At 44.9% G+C, this 9,108-nt stretch overlaps 1 long non-coding RNA gene across 1 annotated transcript; it reads right to left on the minus strand.

Annotated features, from left to right (window-relative positions):
- Window positions 1-6,335: 6,335 nt before the first annotated feature.
- LOC139796915 (uncharacterized) lies at window positions 6,336-7,331 on the minus strand. The gene is made up of 2 exons (XR_011726209.1): window positions 7,173-7,331; window positions 6,336-6,524 (listed from the first exon to the last, which is right to left on the minus strand). It is a non-coding gene; the product is annotated as an uncharacterized lncRNA (long non-coding RNA).
- Between the last annotated feature and the right edge of the window lie 1,777 nt (window positions 7,332-9,108).

Genomic DNA, 9,108 nt, shown 5'->3' on the forward strand with positions numbered 1-9,108 from the left:
GTTTCACTTTTCCTGAAGGGGCAGGGATTTCTCCCACTAGACCAGGTTGCTCAATTTTCCATCCAACCTGGCCTTGAACACTCCAGGGAGGGAGCAGCCACAAGTTCCCTGGGCAACCCATTCCAGCCTCTCACCACCCTCACACTAAAGAACTTCTTCTTAATGTCTAACCTAAATCTATCCTACTTCAGCTTAAAGCCATTACCCTTTGTCTTGTCACTACACATCCATTTAAATGTTCCTCCTCAGCTTTCCTGTAGGCCCCCTCCAGGTACTAAAAGTCCACCATAAGTTGTCCTTGGAGCCTTCTCTTCTCCAGGCTGAACAGTCCCAAATCCCTCAGGCTGTTTCCTTAGAAGAGGTGTTCCAGCCCCCTGATCATCTTTGGGGCCCTCCTCTGGACTCGCTCCGACAGGTCCATGTCCTTCTTGAGTTAGGGGCTCCAGAACTGGACAGAGTACTCCAGGTGGCATCTGACACAATTTGGTGGGTCCATAAAGTCAATAAAGCCGTTGTATTTTGCTTTTGTTATCTTTACCAGCTTGTTGAGCCTGTTTAGACTCTCCCTGCAGCAAGCCAGATCAGACCCTGGATTGTACTTGCAGAAGTGTGCTGCTGCCCTGCATCTTCTCTCTTCCAAAACAGGAAGCAAAAAGCATTTTCTCTATGCATTTCAAAATGGCCCAACTTACTGGAGTAACCTTGATGTGGTCCTGCTCCCCTCCAAACTGCATTTCAACTAGATTTTACTTATTTTCATGGTGTGCAGGACATGAGCAAACCACACATGTGGATAGTATAGGCCTCCAAAAAATCTAAACTTTCCCGTAAAGAGCATTAATGCTCTCACTTTCGTTCTATTTTAGCTTTCTTTATTTGTGTTTGTCTAGAATTTTGTTTCAATGACCTGATTACACCACAGCAAGGTTGGGGTGAGGAAGACCGTAGCCTCTGCCCAGAAGACAATGTATTATTTTGTAGTATCAAAAACCTCAACATTAGCATTCCCAGGTGATAATGGTTCAGTGCCACCCATTCCACTTCCAAGAGGCAAATAGGTACCATCACTGCACCTCACTTCATTTCCTCAGAGGGTGTGGAGGAATGAAGGCTTTGAGTAAGAAGCTGATGATACAGGATACAGATCACTTATATAGATAAGTGTCTTTAAGGCTTTATCCAAATATCACAAGTTATTTCTCAGTGTACTAAGAGGACTGTTTACCTGCTGTGAAAATGCAGCACGCTGACACAGGGATTAAAGTCTTCAGCCAAGTTTATGGCCCAGGCTCTAAAGCTTAACTTGAGGTTACCATATACTGGAGCTGCGAAACTGGGGCTGGAAAACCTTTACCAAACCTTTACCAAAGCTGTCCTGAGTGAAAGCAATAAACACCTAGGACTGAGAGTCCTCAGATGGATCATTTCTTGGTCCCTAGCACTTTTCTTCCCTGCTGACTCTTTTCATAAATCCCAAGAAACTCCTCTTGGCAGTTCAGTGATAATGTTAGTGACAGGTGCTTTACTATAATCTTTGCCATGCCCTTCAGAGGCAGCTGCAGGACCCACGAGCACTCTGTGCTTCCCACATAACCTGACGTGGAAGGAGCAAAGATTACTCTGTGGGAACTCTTCTGGCTCCACTTCTGATGCATATTCTGTGGACAAATGTGCACTTCAGTGATAGAAGCATTAGGAAAAGACAGTAAAAGCTTTCTACAAAACTTCCAGTTCTGCCCATGATTGAATATAGCCTAGCAGATCACTAGAGTTAGTGGGAAACAGTTTTCCAATAGTTAGTTTTTTGGGGGTTTTTTCTCCAAACTTTTCCCCTTGCTCCATTATTATTGAACTTGCTGAAAGTCTGAATATACTTATATCACTGGCAAGAACACAGCTACTTCAGCCTCTGGAAACCCCAAAATCATAGAATCATAGAATTGTCAGGGTTGGAAGGGACCTTTAAGATCGTCTTGTTCCAACCCCCCTGCCATGGGCAGGGACACTTCCCACTAGATCAGGTTGCTCAGAGCCCTGTCCAGCCTGGCCTTAAAAACTTCCAGGGATGGGGCTTCCACCACCTCTCTGGGCAACCTGTTCCAGTGTCTCACCACCCTAATGGAGAACTTCTTCCTAACTTCCAATCTAAATCTACCCTCCTCTAGTTTGAATCCATTCCCTATAATCCTGTCATTACCTGACATCCTAAAAAGTCCCTCACCAGCTTTCTTGTAGCCCCCTTCAGACACTGGAAGGCTACAATAAGGTCTTCTCAGAGCCTTCTCCTCCCCAGAGCAACCCCAACTCTCTCAGTCTGTCTTCATAGGAGAGGTGCTCCAGATCACTGATCATCCTCATGGCCCTTCTCTGGACACGTTCCAGCACGTCCATGTCCCTCCTGTAAAAGGACTCAAGAACTGGATGTAGTACTCTAGGTGGGAGTACTCTCACAATACTCTACTCACGAGAGCAGAGGGGGAGAATCACCTCCTTCAACCTGCTGACCACACTTCTTGTTGAACTTCTCATCCACCAGCACCCTCAAGTCCTTTTCCTCAGGGTTGGTCCCAATCCAGTCACTGCTCAGCCTATGTCAATGCTTGGGATTGCCTCAACCCAGATGCAGGGCCTTGTACTTGGTCTTGCTGAACTTCATGAGGCTGGCCTGGGCCCACCTCTCCAGCCTCTCAAGGTGCCTCTGGATGGCATCCCTTCCCTCCAGTGTGTCAGCCTCACCACACAGTTTGGGGTCATCAGCGAACTTGCTGAGGGTGCACTCAGTGTCACCGTCCACGTCGCTGATGAAGACGTTAAACAAGAGCAGCCCCAATACTGGTTCTTGAGGGACTCCACTTGTCACTGGCCTCCACTTGGACATGGCCCTGTTGGCAGCCACTCTTTGGGTGTAGCTGTCAAGCCATCTCTTTATCCACTGAATGGTCCATCCTTCAAACCCATATTTTACCACCTTGGAGACCAGGATGTCGTGTGGGACTGTCAAAGACTTTGGCTCAGGTCCAGGTAAATGACGTGGATTTAAAATGGATGGATCTCTTAAAAAACTTAATCCTAGGGCAGAAATTTTATATTTTTATATATATATATATATATATATATTAATACATATATATTTAAGACCCATTGCCATCAGTTGTATCATTTCTTAGGCTCCAGCATGCAGGCCGGTACAACCTGCAGGAGTTCAATCTGCATGGTCAGTCCTGTACTGTAGCCTGAGCCTCAGACCTCCAGGCAGCAGCAGTAGGCCAAGCAGCATAAAAGAGTGATCTGCCAGGCCTTGGAGGAAATCAGACTTGCTTGCAGATTTGCTCTGAGATGTCCTTTATATCAATGCATGAAAAACAGATGTCTGGTTGCTCAAGTATCTGGGCTAGCCACCTCCAATGCTCATTCACTGCTGAGGAAGAAAATTTAAAAAAAATATTTACTTTGTGACCAGCCTTTTACAAGAGTTATGAAGTATTATGCTTTTGTCTGTGCACACACTGATTGTCCAGAAACACAGGAGAACACAGCCTGTAGCTGCATGCACTCACAGTGCAGTCAGAGTAAACACTTATTTAATAAGAGACCAAATCAAAAGGGAAACATTTGGAAGCATCTGAGTACCTATAACAGAGCAGTAGGAGAGAAAACAAGATCACTGATGAGAACTATATCCCTTTAGAACCAACCATAATAGGGGTTTTTTTGCCCCCCAAGGCAACAATTTTTGAAGTCCTAACCTCTGTAGTGCAGCTTAAGAGCTGTTTAACTCTGCTTCCTCCCACACCAGTGTTATGAGCTTTCTGCTCAGATGGGGTATTGACACCACGCCACGTCTCTGTGTACCTGCATGGGTGCTGAGAGCTCAGAGGAGGACAGCTGAGCCCTCCATCCTGGTAGAAATGCTTCAGATCCAGAAGGGATTTGAAGCAGTATTCATCACTGCTGAGGACAGGAACCTTGTGCTTGCATCAGGGAACAGCTGTGCAGTGGTCTCAAAAGGGGTAAAAGCTGAAACAAAACCCACAAGCTGAAGCAAAACAGCTCATCTCTAGGTTCATTTTTAAAACAGTTTGATTTTTTTTTTTCATTCAAGGTGACACCCCAATTCAGATCATTACAGCCCCATGACTTTGGGCTCACCCAGCCCTGAGGGGCTCAGCTGAGGTGAGACCACCCTAGTGCAGGCAAGAGCCTCACACACCTTTCCAGCCCCTGAGCTGCTGGGCTGATGATGTCCCTGAAGTCACTGGCTGTGCTGCATTCCCCCAGGAGAGAAAGTGTCCCCACCTCCTGGTGCTCATCACTTCAGGGGACCTATTTTTATCGCAGTGGTGTGATGTCTTGGAGCACCAGCAAAGATGTTGATAGGAAGAGGAGGGCAGCACACACTGCATGCCAGCACTCTGACTGCAGCACAGATCTGCAGGCAGAGCTGGTAGCACATCCCCTCCTGAACAGATTGCTTTTTAAGGCCATGAGCAACAGCATTCCCTCGTTTGTTGTCAGAGCTAGTGTTATCTAGTAACTGAGGGTACAGTACTTCAGCTCTTTTATCAGTCTTCCTACAACACTGACACAGATGTGAAGAAATACTTAAGTGCTTCAGATGGAGGAGGAGACACAACAGTAGGACAGGGTCCTTTGCTGTACTTTGAAAGCAGCAGCAAGCTGACAGACGTCCTCACCCAAGACTATGGCTCTGGTTATGCTAAGTACATGCATAAGAGATTGGGGTAACTGTCCCTGTCCTAAGAAACTCAGTCCAAAACATGGAAAATATGGAAGATTAAAAAAAAAAAACAAACCCACAACAAAAAACCAACCAAAAAACCCAAACATTACCTCATTCCAAAGATGATGAGGGACAAAGAGAGCAGACAAAACAACATACCCAAGAGCACAGGAAACCTGCAGCATCAGTTTTAATGGACCCCTGGCTCCTCCATGTGAGCCCACTGCTTCTAGATACAACACAATCCTTTTCCCCTTGGCTCTGCTCACCAGCTCTGCTCCCTCCCTCCCCTCTCCCTGCATGTATGCACACACACACTCTTCTTCCCAAAACAAAATCCAGAGAGCTGTGTCATTTGCACTGAGATGTTAGGAGACTCTAAACTTGTTACTGGACTCTACCCAGAGCATGTCCCAAACTGAACCAGCTCCACCACCTTCCTGGAAGCCAAGCACTGCAAACTCTGGCACATGAGAGCTCAGCACAGTTCTGTGGTCACCCTGCATGCACATCTCCCCATCAGCTCTGGGGGCAGCTCCCCTCACTGCTCCTCTGCTGGGGTCTCTGCTGCATTGCCACTTCCCTGCCACATGCTCTGCTCAGCATCTGAGGAGAGGCACAGCATGCTAGGACATGGTTTAATACCTGAGGAGAGGCACATCATACTAAGAGATGGTTTAACACAAAACTCGGGAACAGTCAGCACAGTCAAGAACTTCCCACAGGCAAAGAGAAAGTCAGATAAAGGAGACAGTGGTCAGTAACTGGATCAAACAGCCCTCAGGGCTCTGAACCTTTTGTATGAAGCCATGTGTAAAAGCTGTGTGCAACGTTACAGCCTCCACCTCTGGGAAAGATTTACAGCTATAGAGCTGAGCAATTCCCTGCATAAACTGCTTGACCTACAGTAAATCCATTACAGCCCTCAGAGAGCCAGCAGTCAGCAGCCAGTTGTGTCAGATCCAAGAGGATGGAAGTTTTCCAGCCAGCTCCCAGCTTATCTGTGGTGATGGCCTGGCTACCATACAAGTGATGACTTGTTTTTTAAACTGGTTTTGGTTTAGAAGAAAGTCCTCCCTCAGTCAGCACCTGTACTAACATTTCTCTTAGGTCAGTGTCGAACTATGAATGATGCCACAAGGGAGAAAGACCAGAAGCTGTGGCACGAACCAGGAGAGCCTAAGTGTACATCTGACCTGAGAGTGGAGCATTATCGACAAAGTACTCTTTTATTTAATACACACTTTAATTTCCTGCTCATAACTGTAGCACATTTTATTCAGAACACAGAAAAAAACCCATTACTAAATGTATTCCTGTTAGCAAAAGTCCTCCATTTTCTGCTGGCAGCAGTAGAATAAAATACAGGATGGGCAGAAACATTAGAACTCTGTCCAGGGTAAGCTTTTTCCTCTTTCTCAAGAAACATGAAACACTGTAGGATAATCTCAGCTATTCACTAAATGGAGATTTATGTACTTGGCTGTATACGTGCGCATGCAGGGAAGGAGGGAGAATACAGCTTTGGAAGATAAATGCTTTGCATCAGCAGTTTCCCAGTGCAACAACTTTGAGCCAAGCTCAAAGTGAAACATTTCTCTAGAATGACAAATCAGTTTATTTGTAACATGGAAAAAAGACTTGAAGCTTTTCAGTGGCTCTTTGAAATCTCTCAAATACCATCAGATTAAATAAGCTGAAGAGGTGGACTTCTTCATTTGTCAATGAAACTATAAATCCAAATTCACCTTTCTCCTGAGGAGCCTCAGCAGGAAAGAAACTTCTAGGAAAGATAAGAGATGGTGCAGGGAGGCAGGATAACAACACTGGGTTCACATGGAACACCTCAAACAGGTTTGCTGCCCTCATTTCTCTGTATGAGAGACCCTCAGTTTCAGAACAGAGGCTTCTTTTTGTAAGATATCCACCACTTCCAAGTAATCAGTTCTAATTCACTAGTATATGCTGCTCTTTCTCTAGCACTTTCACCAGGAAAATTTATCCTGCAGACATCTGAATGTGGTGCTGATTATATTGAGGTACACACACACACATACACAGTTCACACGTACAGTTCACAATTTTGTCTCAAACTATTTGGCCCACCGTGGTAGGCATAAGCAGCCGCTTTTTAGTGAGAAGAGTATGTGTCCAGAGACTGTATTCAGTTTCAAAGCCAGAAGTGTTAAATACAAGTCTTACGTTTCTGAAACTCCCATTTGAATTTCCATCAAGCTTTGTTCAGGGGAAGTCATGAGAAAGAAGAGGAAGTGAAGACTTCCTGCAGGAAATCATCTGGATTTGTTTGGGTTTTTTTCTTCCTATTCAGTTGCCTCAAAAAGTCTACCAGAAAAAACCTCTATGCACTTGGAATATATTACACAGAGGGATTATATTCAGGACTCATCTACCATAGACAAAGAAAACTCACTTTTCATTGTCTTATCGAGTCCAGGAAAATCTTCACCCTTGAACTCAGCCCCAGGTTCTTTGGGCTGGCAGAGCCAACAGCCCAGCTGACAATGCCATAAAGAGTGAACAGTCCATTTTCCTTGCTGCAAATCAAGGGGCTGCCATACCCACCCTTGGAACCAAGAGAGAGGACTCACAATTATCTACTTCTGGCTTCTGCAGTGCAGAAGCTGCAGCTAAGAGAGCTGTCACAGGTCAGATTTGCCCAAGAAAGAGCCTCTGTGCATGAGCAGGTCACAAAGCTGTTGGTGTAACTCAGCCCTTGACTGAAATGAAGGAGATGATTTAAAGGCTTGTCAGCATGAAGACTGAGAACAGGCTTCAGAAAAAAATATGATTGAATAGTGTTCTTTAGTGTGACACATAATTTAGTAGTCTGCCATAAGATTGTGGTATTGAGCAGAACACGTGGTCTAGCTTGACAGTGCCTCATAATTACTTTGCCTTTTATTTACTCAGCTGTTCTTACCTGTTTACCTCATGATTTCAGAGAGATTAGTTAGCTCTGGAACAGTGCTCTGAATACAAGAATTTTAGGAAAACAATACATGTCATCATAGTTTATCTTGGCAGAAGAGTACTTTGGAAAAGAGTTCCAAGCAAGCTGCAATGGGAATCATTCCAATAGGATAACAGATGGAATTTGGGAAGACACTTTCAAGAGCACTCACCGTTAGTTTTACCTCACCTGACAGGAGTCCTAATCTTCCACAGAAACAAAGGCAGAGCAAAGCATCCTGGTTGTGATCCTTCCAGAGTGACAGAAGTAGTATTTTCCCTCACTGATTTCATTACCAAGTACAGGTAATTCTGTCTGCAGCAACCACTAAGCTCGGCTCCCATCTGCTTAGGAAATAAATTCAAGGTTAGGTCTGGGCAGAATAATAAAATACGAGAAAGAAATATAAGTTCTGCTCATAATAGGCAAACCTGCAAAATCAGAAGAGTTACTTTCTTCAGCGATTCCCCCCTTTCTTCAGATGCCCTCAGATGCAGTGCGGAGGGAAGAGCAGGATAATGTCTCTGTGCTGTTGGACACACACACGCTGGCCCCACAGCAGCATCGTGTCCCAGAAGGATGTGTAGCTGCATCAGGGCAATCTTGGACTCGTAGCTCAGCATGTGGAAGTGAGGATGTAGCACAGTGGTCTTCACCTGTGACTAGGACACAGGGGCTCAGGGCAGAGAAGGAACAAGCTGCACTCTAAATGCATCCTGAAAGCGCACTTTTAAAGGAAGAGGGAAAAATCCCACAAGCCATGAGCCAGATTAAAGTAATTCATGCAAAGAAACAAGGTGCAAGGACTTGGAAGACAAATCCCCTACTTCTTCATTTTTCACTTGAGAAGATGGCTGGGATGGATTATATAGACCTCCAGAGCCTAAAGTGAAGGCTGACTGCTTCATTGGGAAAACACAAGATACTAAGGTTTGGAAGACTAGTGAGCATCACTTGTGCTTCTTTTCCAGGTGTTTCTTCCTCCTCCCCATTAAGAAGAAAAAGTCAGCAAGTTTTTTATGGACAGATACATTGCTCGAGAGACTAAGAACTTGAGGACACTCAGTCACGTCTGTTACATTTTAAGACATCTAACTGCTAGCAATAAGAACTAGATATATAATATACTTCTATAAACTGCAAGTTACTGGCATGAGACCAGAGTTACTAGATGTCCTTCCTTGTTCCTCAACCTGTGCTACATATCAGTCAGTTTGCTTTGCTGCCAACACTGTTTTATCTGTGCACATAGATCTGTTTTGAGAAGTACTGCAGGGGCAAATACACCGAAGTCAACATTTTTAATGGTATTGCTTGGTTTTCACCTGTTCTGTTGACTCTCTGAGGCTTCTGTTATGGTCTCTTACTGTCACACTCCAGTGCAAGGGTTTATTGG

The sequence above is a fragment of the Heliangelus exortis genome, chromosome 1, assembly GCF_036169615.1.
Source record: "Heliangelus exortis chromosome 1, bHelExo1.hap1, whole genome shotgun sequence".
Lineage (NCBI taxonomy): Eukaryota > Metazoa > Chordata > Aves > Apodiformes > Trochilidae > Heliangelus > Heliangelus exortis.